Below are 15,275 nucleotides of genomic sequence, written 5' to 3' on the forward strand. Positions count from 1 at the left end.
AATCCTTAGTAATCACCTTGCTACCCTTTACAGAAACACACCCAATTCACTTATGGTTGACTGGGTTTATCTCCAAGCGAGAGACAGGTTCGGTGCATATATTCCCTTGTCTTTCAGAATTATGCATTACAACCTCAAGGATGAGATAACGCGCTTCTCTTTGGTTGCATTGAGAAGCTGTAAGTCCATGTTAATACTTCGGTAGGTTATCGTACTTATTTCCACTATTCTTACCGTCTTTCTTCTGTCTTAAATTATCTGTTCCTCTAAGAAGCTGCGAGAATATAGGAAAGCAAAGGAGGTTGTGAGTTTTCATCAGGCTTACATGCGGAAGTCCTCAGTAAGATGTTCTCTCTGACAGTCTATATTTCCAATGTATATAAGTGCCAGTAATTATAGGAGCTTTAACTTACACTTAGCTACACCGAGTTCAATCCCTCCATTACTCGTAGAACTGAATACGGAAGTCGCTATCAGTTTTACAACTCGGCCACGCTCACATCTATCTGGCGGTACATAATGCAAAGTAAAGTTGAAATTTACTTTTCTATTAAAGAGGTGTGTGTGTGTACGTGTGTGTGTATGTGTGTGTGTGTGTGTGTGTGTGTGTGTGTGTGTGTGTGTGTGTGTGTGTGTGTGTGAGACCATTTGTACGACACTTTTTATATATCAACACACACACACACACACACACACACACACACACACACACACACGGGGTACAATCAATACTATCAGCGTGATAAGGTGACCCCATTTAACAGTGTTGACGTTCCAGGGTCCTGCCAATAACACTATACGTAGCCTCAACTATCCTTCCCGTTCCCGTTCCCTGCCTCGGCCAGCTGCCCTCTCTTTCCCTCGGCCGCCTCACTTCCTTGCCGCCACCTCCATCTACTCTCCATCGGGCCATAGCCATTCCCAAAACTAGGTGGGGAAGGGAAACACAATCGTTAGTGAATAGAAACACTTGGTTCAGATATAGGTTTGCTAGTGTTGGGACGTGGGCGAGTTGGGTTCAAGTCTCTTCTAGTGGTTGTTTATGATTTTTGTTCCTCGTCCTTCTTCCTCCTCCTCCTCCTCCTCCTCCTCCTCCTCCTCCTCCTCCTCCTCCTCCTCCTCCTCCTCCTCCTCCTCCTCCTCCTCTTCCTCTTCCTCTTTCTCCTCCTCCTCTTCCTCCTCCGTGAATTTTACTGGGATCTTCGTCCCTACAGTTAGTTTACTATCGATACTTCTGTCAATATAAGGGAGCTATAGTCGACGTTCTCTCTCTCTCTCTCTCTCTCTCTCTCTCTCTCTCTCTCTCTGCCAAATCCGAACAAAATAAATCCTCTACATAGCAATTATCACTTAGATTATCATGAATGTATTTTCTTAGCCGCACTCCAAACAGTATAAAAACGTCACCGTCACTGCATGTGTTTTCTGCCGAGAGCCCTTCCTTAAAACTTGGTAAGGTGAATGGCGGAGATGGTCACTAAGGGTCAGATTATCATGTTATCCTTTTCTCTCTACTTTTAATACACAAGGAACAATAACGAAGGAACAGTTTAAGAAGTGATACAATTTTGAATACAAATTTTTGGTTCTTTCCTTTACAAAAAATGCGGTTTTCAATGATATTGATCTGATCTCCAAAAATTCATCAGCATTACGTCAAACAGAATCGAAAATGACTTAGTTAAAAAAAAAAATTCAAAATTTTTGCACGTAACAAGAGTAAATTTATCTCTATTAACAATGACGAACTGACAAAGAAAAACTGATTAACAACAAGGCAAAAAAAAATCCTACGATCAGCCATATAAGAACACTATGGATGTCTTGTCGGGTTCACGGGATATCGAGACGGATGCAAGCGTTAGTGTATGGTTTCTAATTAATTAAATGGATTCGCGCACGTGGCCAGGAAATACAGACAGAAAGGGAAACAGATACACGCCTCCACCCCTTCAAGACAAATATTATACAAGGAAACTAACATAAAGACTAGACAAAGCTTAAGCAAACAGTGGTTCCTTTTTTTTCATCTAGTTGTACGTATGTAATTAAATGTAAAGTGAAAATTGGACAGATTAAAACGTATCAAACAGATACACGTCCTTTATTTCTCAAAAACCTGATATTAAACAAAAAAAGTATATCAAACTGTGGCTCTATTTAAATTAGTTATATGTAATTAATTGCATATAAAACAAAGGATAATGTAAGATATCAAACAGGTATTACAGAGACACATGCACCTCTCTCCTCCAAATCCCTACTCAGCACATATGCCCACACTAAACATGAAAAAAATAAATCGAACGGAGAGTGATTTCGTCAAACCGACATTCTTATAGGTACAATTAAATGGAAAGTTAAAAATTGAACCGTATAAGATTTACCAAACAGACATAGAGAAACAAAAACACTGCTTCCCTTCATTCACAAAACACACAAAGACACCCACATCCACATCCACATCCACATCCACACCCACACCCACTCACACTCACACACACACACACACACACAGGCCCGGTAGTTCAGTGGTTAGAGCGCTGGCTTCACAAGCCAGAGGACCGGGGTTCGATTCCCCGGTCGGGTGGAGATATTTGAGTGTCTCCTTTCACGTGTAGTCCCTGTTCACCTAGCAGTGAGTAGGTACTGGATGTAAATCGAGGAGTTGTGACCTTGTTGTCCCGGTGTGGTGTGTGCCTGGTCTCAGGCCTATCCGAAGATCGGAAATAATGAGCTCTGAGCTCGTTCCGTAGGGTAACGTCTGGCTGTCTCGTCAGTGACTGCAGCAGATCAAACAGTGAATTACACACACACACACACACACACACACACACACGGCCGGTAGCTCAGTGGTTAGAGCGCTGGCTTCACAAACCAGAGGACCGGGGTTCGATTCCCCGGCCGGGTGGAGATATTTGGGTGTGTCTCCTTTCACGTGTAGCCCCTGTTCACCTAGCAGTGAGTAGGTACGGGATGTAAATCGAGGAGTTGTGACCTTGTTGTCCCGGTGTGCGGTGTGTGCTTGGTCTCAGGCCTATCCGAAGATCGAAAATAATGAGCTCTGAGCTCGTTCCGTAGGGTAACGTCTGGCTGTCTCGTCAGAGACTGCAGCAGATCAAACAGTGAAACACACAACGACAAAGATACTGAGTAAACGCGTGGCTCTATTTTCATCTAATTTGGCGCTAGTAAGTACATGTAATTAAATGGAAAGTAAAGATCAGATAGTGTAACACATACCAAACACGACCATCATTCTTAGGAAGGGAGAGAGGAGAGTCCAGCATCGTCATCAGCGGCAGTAACAGTATAACATTCACACCTAATAGACGATAAAATACAGAAATAAATCTATTGACTTTTTTATCAATATATTTTGGAGTTTAATGTGTGTGCGTATGGTAAGGCGAAACTAGCCACGAAGTAAAGTACTCGTCCACTTTCCCACAAATTGTCAATGTTTTACATTATTATTACTTGTATAATCATTATTGTTATTTTTACTATTTCATTGTTATTATAATTATTATTATTATTATTATCATTATTATTATTATCATCATTATTATTATTATTACAATCATTATTATTATTCGTCACTTGTCGAGTAGTTCAAAGTTACCTACATGTCACCATGATACCCAGGTTCTAGGTGGAGGTATAACTGCCTTGCAGCAAACATAGGGTTGGATGAAGATATGGGCCCTAATATGGGTAATACTATAAATAAAATTGCATGCACCACTAATGGGTGAGAGCTGAACAGCTCTTCCCATACTCTTCAAGTATACCTACAGGCGCTACAGGCCATAATGAAAAAAAAGTCATTATTATTACTATTATTATTATTATTATTATTATCAATACAATTATTATTATTATTATTATTATTATCATTATTATTGTTATTATTATTATTTTTATTTGTATTGTTATTACTATTATCATTATAATTTTATTATTATCATTATTATTATTATTATTATTATTATTATTATTATTATTATTATTATTATTATTGCTATTGTTATTATTATCAGTTATTATTATCTACATTACTACTACTACTACTGCTACTACTACTACTACTACTACTACTGGTATTTCTACTATTACGAAAGGCGTGAAAAAGAATGAGTAATAGCAGCAGCATGAGATGAGCAACTGATGTAGGTCATTTACTCTGAAATACTAAGAATCAACCAGAAGGAAACCCATTCATAAAGACCCATGAAGGCAAAATGGTACGGAGGAGATAGGTGGTTTAGATAGAGCGATCAAAGTAAACGATACCTGAATAGCACTTGCTCTACTATAACCCTCCAGCACGAGAGGAATAATCGTTTGCCTTGGCCAGAGTATGCAGAACGATTTGCCTTTGTTGGGAATATGGTCTTTCCGGGAAATTTTGCGAAGGTTCCTTGTAATAAGTCGCTGTCATTATTAACAGAGCGAACAATGGGATTATCTTTTCAAACATTGTGGTCTTGTCAACCTTACTCCTTTTCCTTCCCTAGATCAATACACTCTAACTCTTTCTAATTCGTGTGTGTGTGTGTGTGTGTGTGTGTGTGTGTGTGTGTGTGTGTGTGTGTGTGTGTGTGTGCGTGCGCGCGTGTGTGTGTGTGTGTGTGTGTGTGTGTGTGTGTGTGTGTGCCTACTTCCGCACACAGCTCACGCAAAGAAGTGCACACCATCATATGTCTCATGCTAATACGGCTTGGTGAGTGTGTGTGTGTGTGTGTGTGTGTGTGTGTGTGTGTGTGTGTGTGTGTGTGTGTGTGTGTGTGTGTGTGTGTGTGTGTGTATGTATGTAGGAGGGTGGAGGGCGGTTGCCAGAAACACTTCTTCCCTCATGTTTTCCGAGCCACTCTGACAGTGCGACGCAAAAATTACTGTTCTTCTTTACGTGTGCAATGTCTGCCTCCATTGGTTTGAAACAAGGAAGGTGGTTTCACAATGTTACTATGATTCTTTGTCTTCTGATCCATCATGTTCCTTTGTCTTGATTACCAAAATTAAATAACTGAGAATTATTAATCTTTTCATTGCTCTGTTCTTGTTCGATATTGTGTGACGCTCATGGCTGGGTGCCTCACATATAAAGAAAAATTTCATGTTTGGCACCTGCTTGGCGTGTGTACTCGTATCTCACCCACGTGCCTGCTGCCAGGCCTTTCACTCCTTTTATCTTGCCTGGATAAGAATCATCCCTCTCTTAGGTTCTTTGACCAGCGGTTTGTGCTTTTAGTTACGAGAAAGTAATTTCATAGCTTAATACGGATCTCTTTTGACAGGATTGGTATAATACTTCATTTTTATTTTATGTTAAGTTAAGAGTAAAGAAGAAGAAATGTGATTATATTCAACACACATATGCATGCACATTTAAGCCTAACCTGCCTGGTGTTTGTCTCGCTGACACCCAAAGCTTGCTGCGCACCTAACATTTGTCAGTGTCGCTGAACAGGCAAGAAGGGATCCATCAATTCTTCCTTTTACTAAATGGCTGAGGTATGGCGGTCTCTTACTCCCCTAAAGAACTTAAAGAGTGACACATGATGAACCCGCATAATGCAAGTCTACAATATAATCTACTGACAACGAAAAGACCGAAGAAATAGCTTAATTTTGTAGTGTCTTTTTTTCAGTCTTGCAGTATCGGCACTAAAAGCAACAAATGTTGTGAAACAGATAGGGTATTGTCATTAGTATTCAGTTTTAGAGCAGGTGACATAGCTGTGATTTCCTCTTCGTCAGACCCCGTTCTCAGTGGCCCGGCTCCTGCCGCCGCCGCCTGGCACTTTTAAGTTTGTTGACCCAGGGAAAATACATCTCTCTCTCTTTCTCTCTCTCTCGCATAAAATATGAAAGAGAATATAAAACTACGGATCACGTGCAAAGTCTTGCCACAAAATATGAAGTCATAAAGATGCGACCTTTACATTGGTATTTTTAATCTTTACTTTAGATAGTGCTGACTACTAAACTAAAACACAGATCTAGATTGCTAGTAAAAAGTATGAATCGGATAAATCTAACTTGAAATCCAAGTAGAGCTTAGTGAATACCAGTATGAGGGGAGAGGTTTGATATCACAGCAAGGATACTCGCATTACGTGAGACTGCGACAACAACTCTTTACGGGAAATATGCGAGGTCTACTCCATGAATTGGGACCTTACAAGGGTGAGAGGAGTGAGAGATGAAGTGCGGACATACGATAAACGGTAAAAATGCTACGGGAGTATTATGTTAAACTGCACAAAGCTGCACTTACCCTTAAACATACCAATAACTCTAGGCAGGGTTGCACAAGAGATACGAGGTGCTACCGTTAATTTCTGCATAAATATCCCAAAGATTATTAAGAATATCTGCTTCCAGTCGTTTTCTTCCTTCAAAAATATGACATAAGAAAATAAGGGAAGCTGCAAAAATCCATTGAGCCTAAGAAACCTAACAACCGATTTCCACTTATAAGTCCCATCTATAAATTTGTCTATCATTGCAAGTTTCTTTATGATTCAGCACTAACAGTTTGACTCCCACTGATTCCTTTTCATCCATTCATCAACCTATTTTGAGAACCAGCTCTCAAATGCAATAACCCATGATTTCTAGTTCTATCGTAATTACTTATCAAGAATGGTCCCAGAACAATTATTATGCTTGCTCAGGGGCCTTAACCTAAACGAACAGTGTGCCGCCTCGAAGTTAAGATCGGCGTTTGCAGACTGTAGTACCTTTAAGTGGAAATAACAATCACCCTGTCCTTCCAACAAGCTTGGGTACATGTGGGAATGCGTGGTTTTCCGTTGGGTAAGCGAACTGGTGAAATTTTGATTATAAATGTATAGCCTAAAAATCGGTAAGTGATGATTTTCCATAGATATCCATGGAAAAATCCCCAGTAAAAACTACAGAACCACTGCTCCTCCCCTTTCCTCTCCTCTCCCCCCTTCTCGCCCCCAACAAGCTTGGGGGACTGTGGGGAATCGGGGCTTTTGGAGGGGGGAGCCAAAAAAGGCGAGATATGGCAATCCAAAAAAATCTAAGGACAAAAACGTAACATAACGTAACCTAACCTAACCTTAACATAAACCTAACCTAACGTAACCTAATCTAACCGGGGGGGCGCAGGCCCCCCGATCCCCCTACAACACTAACCTAACCCTAACAAACCTAACCTAATGTGACCTAACTTAACCGCGGGGGCTGTGCCCCCCGGACCACCCCCTGCAACATTAACCTAACCCTAACAAACCTAACCTAACGTAACCTAACCTAGCCAGGAGGGGGCGCAGCCCTCCGGACCCCCCCTACAACACTAACCTAACCCTAACCTAAACCTAACCTAACGTATCCTTATACAGATCCTTATACAGATCGGCGTGGAGCAGTGATTCTAGAGAAGAACCACGGGGGTTAACAGCAAAGGCAGTCGCTGCTCGCTTCGCGAGCAGTGGCAAACTGAATTATAACCTCTTCGCACATCTACATATCGCCAAGAGCAAACAGTCAACGTAGACAACAGAGCACAAAAACAATCATAAAATACTCACCGAGTTTTAAGGTGGGATCCAACTTCATGGAGGCGAGATATGGCGTACAGTAAGTTTGGTTGGAGGAAATTAGGATGTGTGGCTGGTAGGCGTATATGGATTGTAAAGTGCTGCAATTTATTGTAGGAAAACGTGAAATCTTTTATTTGGTTCCTTGTGCGCCATGATGAACATGGACCTCGCAAGGTAGCCCACAAAGTGTTTTTTCTTTCTTCCATACAGCGGCACTTTACTTTTTACCTAACGCCACGCCCTCTCGATGGTGTTGGTGTGTGTCGCCTTGTTGCAGGGGTCTACAAAGTTCACTGAATGATTCACTGTAAGGTGTTTAAAGCCTTCATCCTGCAGACAATCATACGCTTTCCAACAATCTGGAATTATTATGGTTCCCGGCTCAATCTTGTCCTTTATAATAGCAAGAAGAGTTTGGCTGTCTCGCTTCTCCACCGGTACCATGAAGCAGCTTCGGGTTTCACGACACACACCACCGAACACCCACTGTCCATCGATGATTCGTCCAACATTATATTTCCTCTTCCCAAACTTACTTTCATCAATCTCCACAATTTTTCCATCACCACCAATCTTCCCTTCTCGCTTGATGCACCACCCAATTAATACTTCCCTGCAAAAACTGGCCCAGTCACAAATGGTGGTGTTAGCAAGCCCAAGTTCACTCTCTGTGAACACATAGGAGAAGCATTCTCGTATATAACAGTTAACAAATATGAGAACAGTTTCCAGATCTAAATGTGCATTTTCAAAGAATGTGTTCTTAAACACTCCTTGGCTCCACGTGCACTTAACTCTTTTCTTTTTTGGCCGAGCGCATTTTCTGACAACGCCATAACTTTAGTGAGAAATCCAATGTTGCAGGCTTGTCACACACCTCGCACTTCTTTTCATCTAGGATGAGTTTGTGGCGTACACAGACATCGAAAAAAAGTCTAGCATTGCCTGTATATTTATGATAGAATTCCAGAAGGCCGAGGTCGCAATCGTGGCAATTCATGATGGCGGCGAGAAGAGGACTGAGTTCTCAACCGGCAGCAGACGTGGCAGTCTGTTAAAGCGCTGAATTGGCGGAGTAATACATATGCAGGTACAGGATATTCCCTGACTCCACAAGGAAACTTTCATTGTTTTCCCTGTTGTTATTATGTTTTTGTTTGCGATTGCAGAGATCGCCGGTATATATTCATAAATACATAGAAAGATGTAAAATGAAGCATTTCTTAACATTTGTCGTACTTGTATTGAAAATATTCTGTCGTTACATGTCTTAAAGTTTCCCTAGAGCATGGGGATTTGCCTTCATTTCACAGTAGTTACTGGCGTAGAAATACAAATACATGTAGTACAATCATGTGAAGATCACGTGTTTTGAAATTGATGCAATTATATAAAAATAAAAGTATAATTAAACTGATTGCACTCTTTAAATAATGACATAATTATCACGTTAACAGATATTATATGATAAAAATGTAATGAACTACAGTGTGTGGCGCATTAAATAGTGTTTTCAGGCTCAGCGTGCTCCGGGAAGCAAGACGGAAACAACTGTGGACTTAGATTCTGGTAGATACCTAGAATGTTTACTTTATTACTGTGGACATAATAAGGTCGAGCACTCATCAAAACTCTCACTGACGGTAAACACGTGACATATACTGCACTGTGCTATACGTATTATACAGATCGGCGTGGAGCAGTGATTCTAGAAAAGAACCAAATCCCCAGATATGTATATGATTTATAAATAAAACTTAACAGCAAAATTTGTGTCCCATATCCAGAAATCCTAGACGGGGACCGTACCCTCGACAACATTCCATCTAGCATTTCCTAAAAATGAAGCTGCGCCATTCTGGATCCGGAACGTTTCGGTGCACCGCAAAATAATTTGTTCTTCACAAACAATGAACTCCAAATGACACTTGGGACATTTCACAGTACTTGGAATAACACCTGTGTGATTTAAAAAGAATGGCTAATGCTGCGTCGCTTAAAAAGATGTTGCTATATCTCCAAAATAAGTAAATGGGCAATCACCGCAACCGGACATGGCGAGAGTGATCAAGAACTGCATCATGGCGAACAGTCAGCTTCCACTTACAGTCAGAAAGCCATTTGATTGGATGATAATTTTCCTTGAGTGAAGAACTTACTGTTAACCGCACTTCCAGTCAAGGTCTGAAAATCATGTTCTATGAAAAACTCTCTCAAACACCTGAAGTTCGAAACAATTTCGGATTTTTAGTGATTATTCTTAAGAAAAGAAGAGACACAAATATCTTCGAATGTGCTAATCTGCGACGGAAACAGAGATAGAGAGGTTAAATCATATTCCTAACGTTCCAATTACATTTATAGCCATTATATCTATCAGTTAATTCCAGCATTTTACGCATGACCCGATCAAAATTGTCTTGTCAATCCTTCTTTCATTTGCTTCACTAGCAAATCAGTATTTTAATTTCTGCCACCCGAAAACCCCGTGTTCTCAAAAATCTCCAGCTGGACAATAAAAAATTAAAAAAATGAGCATGATACTGAAAATAAAACTATGCATTTCCCACGGAAACTCAGACATATATTTTTTAGTACCCAATAACACATGCACAATTTACATTCCTAATGTGACAGTGTAGCTATTAAAGCTGCCTAACTTGATCATTGCAGCTGCTACGGTTGGGTCTAAAACCCGTATTCTGAAATTCTGTTTTCTCACCACGACTGATTTCAAAGATAAATTTTTAATCGAGCTTTCAAGAGTGTTTCTACTGTTAATAGAGTGAAAACCAAAAAAAAAAAAAACAGTTGAAAAACAGTGTTACTTCATTTAGATCTTGCACTTACCGCACATAAACATTACAGAATTTTGTAATAAGTGGTTGGCAGTGTTACGGTTTTCCTCACCAGGGAGTCATAGGACTCTATAAACAGAAACAGAAGAGAGTGAAACCACTTTGAAACGGAACAGTGGAAGAAAAGATATTTGCATATATGAATCCTCTTTGACACCGACTTCTATTTTTTTTAGTTAGATTCAAAGAATGTGAATTATAACATTTTGCTGTAAGCCAGAGCTGATAATCATGAGAGTCGAAGGTGACAGAGATCGAAATGACTGTCCGAGATAATGAGATACCGAATCAATCCGAAACACTTTAAGGATCTTTATGTTTCCTGAACCATACGATAAATACATGATTGGAATTGAATTGAAGACCGTAATTCGCTTAAGGTATATCTGTAAAATATCATTATTCGTTATATCCTGAAATTTGCTATTTTTTTTTTCATCAACAATGCTATTTCATTAAGAAAAAAATGTGGGATTTGAAGTTAGCTATTTATTTGTGTACATTCCTTCAAGGCGAATTTGAAATCACTGGTTGTCGAGAGTCATCTCATTTAACAGATAAAATCTTAACGTACTATGCGACAAGAAGATTAAATGTAGTGCTTATGTTTCTTTCAGTGCATCGGCAAGGGAAATGCAAATATCCAGCTTCACAACAGTTTTGAAAATATAGTACGGCTCCATCAATCCTTCTTGCCTCTACCGTTCATTTCACTTCCTTGGTAGAGCGTTAATAATTAGGTTCTCTGAAATCATTTAAATAACTAACACGCAAACAATCTTACCACTAATTACTCATGTTAACAACCAAATAATCACCTTACAGCAGTGTACACACACACACACACACACACACACACACACACACATTTCATCAACAAGCTGTTTAATTTATTCTCCCTACTTATTCTCATCGTTTCGAAATACTTACACACATTATGATTGAAAAAATTCCGTTGAATTTGTGTCTGATGAAACGACGCACTGGACAACAAGTGTCGCAAATTGTTATGCTCTCTCAAAGCAATAAAGCCAGTAAGAAAAATGTAAGTGTATATGCACATGCGAGGGAAAAGTAAAGCTCTAGAGTTACAAGTAGTGACTGAACCGTGAACATAAATTCATAACTCCCCACTGCGCAAACCAATTTTTAGTGTTGGAGGGAAAATGTTTTATGCTGCAGTCTGTGGTTGGTTTGTGAATCATAAATGAATGAACATATGACTGGCACCTTGACGGCCGATAATTCCTGTTGGATAGAGAGCAAATATCGTGATTATATATATATATATATATATATATATATATATATATATATATATATATATATATATATATATATAGATAGATAGATAGATAGATAGATAGATATAGATATGGATATGGATAGATAGATAGATAGATAGATAGATAGATAGATAGAGAGAGAGAGAGATAGAGAGAGAGAGAGAGAGAGAGAGAGAGAGAGAGAGAGAGAGAGAGACCCTCTAGACTCTAGAGAGAAAGAGATACACACACACACACACACACACACACACACACACACACACACACACACACACACACACACACACACACACACACACACACATATATATATATATATATATATATATATATATATATATATATATATATATATATATATATATATATATATATATATATATATAAGAACACAAGAACATAAGAAAGGAGGGAAGCTGCAAGAGGCCGCCAGGCCTATACGAGGCAGTCCCAGTGTGCTTAATCTACCTAATTCCATCTATCTTCCCCATCCATGAATTTATCTAACCTTTTTTTAAAGCTCCCTATTGACTCAGCCCTGACTACATGACCACTGAGACTGTTCCACTCATCAACCACTCTGTTTGAAAACCAGTTTCTTCCCATTTCTTTCCTAAACCTGAATTTTTCAAGTTTAAACCCATTATTTCTGGTTCTGTCCCCGCTACTGATCCTAAGAACTACATTCATGTCCCCTTTGTTAAAACCCTTATACCACTTAAATACTTCTATCAAGTCTCCTCTTAACCTACGTCTCTCTAAGGAAGTTTTTTCAGTCTCTCTTCATAGGGTATATCCCTCATTCCCTGTATCTTTTTAGTCATCCTCCTTTGCACTGACTCCAACAGAGCTATGTCCTTCCTGTAATGTGGGGACCAGAATTGTACCGCATAGTCAAGATGTGGCCTGACCAGCGCCAAGTATAATTTTAGTATTACTTCAGGACTCCTGCTTTTAACACTTCTAAAGATGAAACCTAATACTCTATTCGCCTTATTTCTGGCCTCAATACATTGCTTCCTTGTACCGAGATCAGAGCTAACTATGACTCCTAAATCTTTCTCATACTTGGAACTTCCTAGTGCCACGTTATCTATTGTGTACCTATTGTTTGGATTATCTCTACCCACGCTCAGCACCCTGCACTTGTTAATATTGAACTGCATTAGCCATCTATCTGTCCATTCTTTCATCCTATCCAAGTCAGCCTGCAAAGCCTTAGCATCCGAATCGGACCTAATTAATCTACCTATCTTTGTGTCGTCCACAAATTTACTGATATCACTATTAATTCCACTATCCAAGTCGTTGATAAATATCAGAAATAATAATGGCCCTAAAATTGAGCCCTGTGGCACCCCACTAACTACTTCTCCCTACTCGGAATTCGAACCATTAATTATTACCCTTTGTCGCCTTCCGTCTAACCACACTTTAATCCAGCCTAATATTCTACCCTCTATACCGTGTGCTTCAACCTTTTTTAAGAGCCTCTGGTGAGGTACTTTGTCAAACAAAGGCTTTACTGAAATCTAAGTATAGAATGTCATAACTATCACATTTATCTGCCGCCTGATAAATCTTGCTATAAAAGCTCAACAAGTTGGTAAGACACGACTTCCCCTTCGTAAATCCATGTTGTGTGTGATATATCAAGCCGTGTTTGTCTAGGTGTTCCCTAATGTTTTCGCTATTATTGATTCCATTAGTTTACCCACAACTAAAGTTAAGCTGACAGGCCTGTACTTAGACGTTAAAAATTTGGAGATGCGGGGTATCGATCCCCGTACCTCTCACATGCTAAGCGAGCGCTCTACCATTTGAGCTACATCCCCTGGTGGGAGAATTGGGGATCGAACCTGGGGCCTTTCACATGCAAAGCGAACGCTCTCTCTCTCTCTCTCTCTCTCTCTCTCTCTCTCTCTCTCTCTCTCTCTCTCTCTCTCTCTCTCTCTCTCTCTCTCTCTCTCTCTCTCTCTCTCTCTATATATATATATATATATATATATATATATATATATATATATATATATAGTATGACTTGAAAGACAGGACGTCTATATCGCACACGGTAAAGGAGAGAGAAGACCCACAAAAGGACGGTTATCTTCATTATATCCACTTCACACAACGTTTCGGGAAAGTACATATCCCATCTTCAGGTGTACAACAAACCAAAAACCTTAACAAAAACTCCAAGTCACAAAGTGACTTAGCCTGTCCCAAAAACACAAAACACCATTACATCCTACAATAATAAGAAAATACATATCTACTCACTACAATCAATTAAAATTTGCAAAAACTGCTTGGACCAAGAAAGATAAACAATTTATACCCATTCAATATCAAGAATAAGACTAAACGTTAAAATCAAACCACTGGATCCCCAATTTCTATAAACGAAACAAACTTCTCCAGGGCACTTGGAGCAAAGAAAATACAAAATAAAAGGTAAAGACGATTTTATCTGGAGTAAAGATGTCAATATTGACTGGCGGGTGAGTAACGAAGAGTAATGAAGATGAGAAGAAAAGGAAAGGAGGTTTTCAACATCCATGAATTCGACCCATATATTTAGTTGATCTAAATTTCGTAATGACTCATTATTAATAACAATAAAGTCATCTAGCACTCTCCTTCAGAACCAGTTCCTTCCTGTCTTTTAGATCAAGCATTATTTACCCTGACCACGTTATTTTTCATTACACACTGATTGCTAATACTGAGGATAATATTTATGTTACAAGTGATATTGGTGGTGATGAAGGGATGAGGAGTGAAAAGTGAGGAGTGATAGGTGCACGAGCCTGATGTCACGCAACTAAGCCACACTGCAAACATTTACCGAGTAGCAGACAGCCCGGGTAAAATACGAGCAAGGTATGGACTGTGTTATCCCATCATTACGAAAGTGGCATTCCAGGATCGTGTTACTGAAATGTTAATACATGTTTTTTTTTGTTCACTTCCAAATTTAAATAATGAATTACAGCTCAACGTATCGCTATGAACACATACCTACCTACCTTCCTACACACACACACACACACACACACACACACACACACACACACCAGAGAGAGAGAGAGAGAGAGAGAGAGAGAGAGAGAGAGAGAGAGAGAGAGAGAGAGAGAGAGAGAGAAAGTAGAATAATCCCTTAAAACATACAGCGAATGATGACGAGAAAAGGATCCACTTATAAATACATATACACAGGAAAACTAGAACACATACATCTCATAACTCCAAAACACTTTAGGATTCAACAGCAGTGAGATCCAAACAGAAGAAAATAAGAGACATAATCAGACGAAATAAATAAAAAATAAATAAATAAATAAAATAAAGGAATTTAGTGTTTTGACGGTCGTGGTGGTCAGAGCATCGAATGGAACAAAACAATCTACATTCTGAACAGCATTCATTCAGCACAATATTATCAGTGGAAGCAAATAAGGTTAACAGGAGAGAAAGCAGTGTTGGAAGGTGTTGCTGGTCAACGCTATAGCAAAAATAATGTGTGTGTGTGTGTGTGTGTGTGTGTGTGT

The 15,275-nt window shown here is 39.4% G+C and overlaps 1 long non-coding RNA gene and 1 other non-coding gene across 2 annotated transcripts in view; both read right to left on the bottom strand.

Moving 5' to 3' along the window:
- The window catches only part of LOC123516828, a 92,371-nt gene extending 83,796 nt beyond the window's left edge, over window positions 1–8,575 (bottom strand). The window contains exon 1 of the long non-coding RNA XR_006678294.1: window positions 7,569–8,575. This is a non-coding gene — a long non-coding RNA (uncharacterized LOC123516828). The remainder of the gene's footprint in view (window positions 1–7,568) is intronic.
- Window positions 8,576–13,486: 4,911 nt separating this feature from the next.
- Trnaa-agc lies at window positions 13,487–13,559 on the bottom strand. The gene has a single exon. It is a non-coding gene; the product is annotated as a tRNA-Ala (tRNA).
- Between the last annotated feature and the right edge of the window lie 1,716 nt (window positions 13,560–15,275).

This window comes from Portunus trituberculatus, chromosome 41, assembly GCF_017591435.1.
Source record: "Portunus trituberculatus isolate SZX2019 chromosome 41, ASM1759143v1, whole genome shotgun sequence".
NCBI classification, from domain to species: Eukaryota; Metazoa; Arthropoda; class Malacostraca; order Decapoda; family Portunidae; genus Portunus; species Portunus trituberculatus.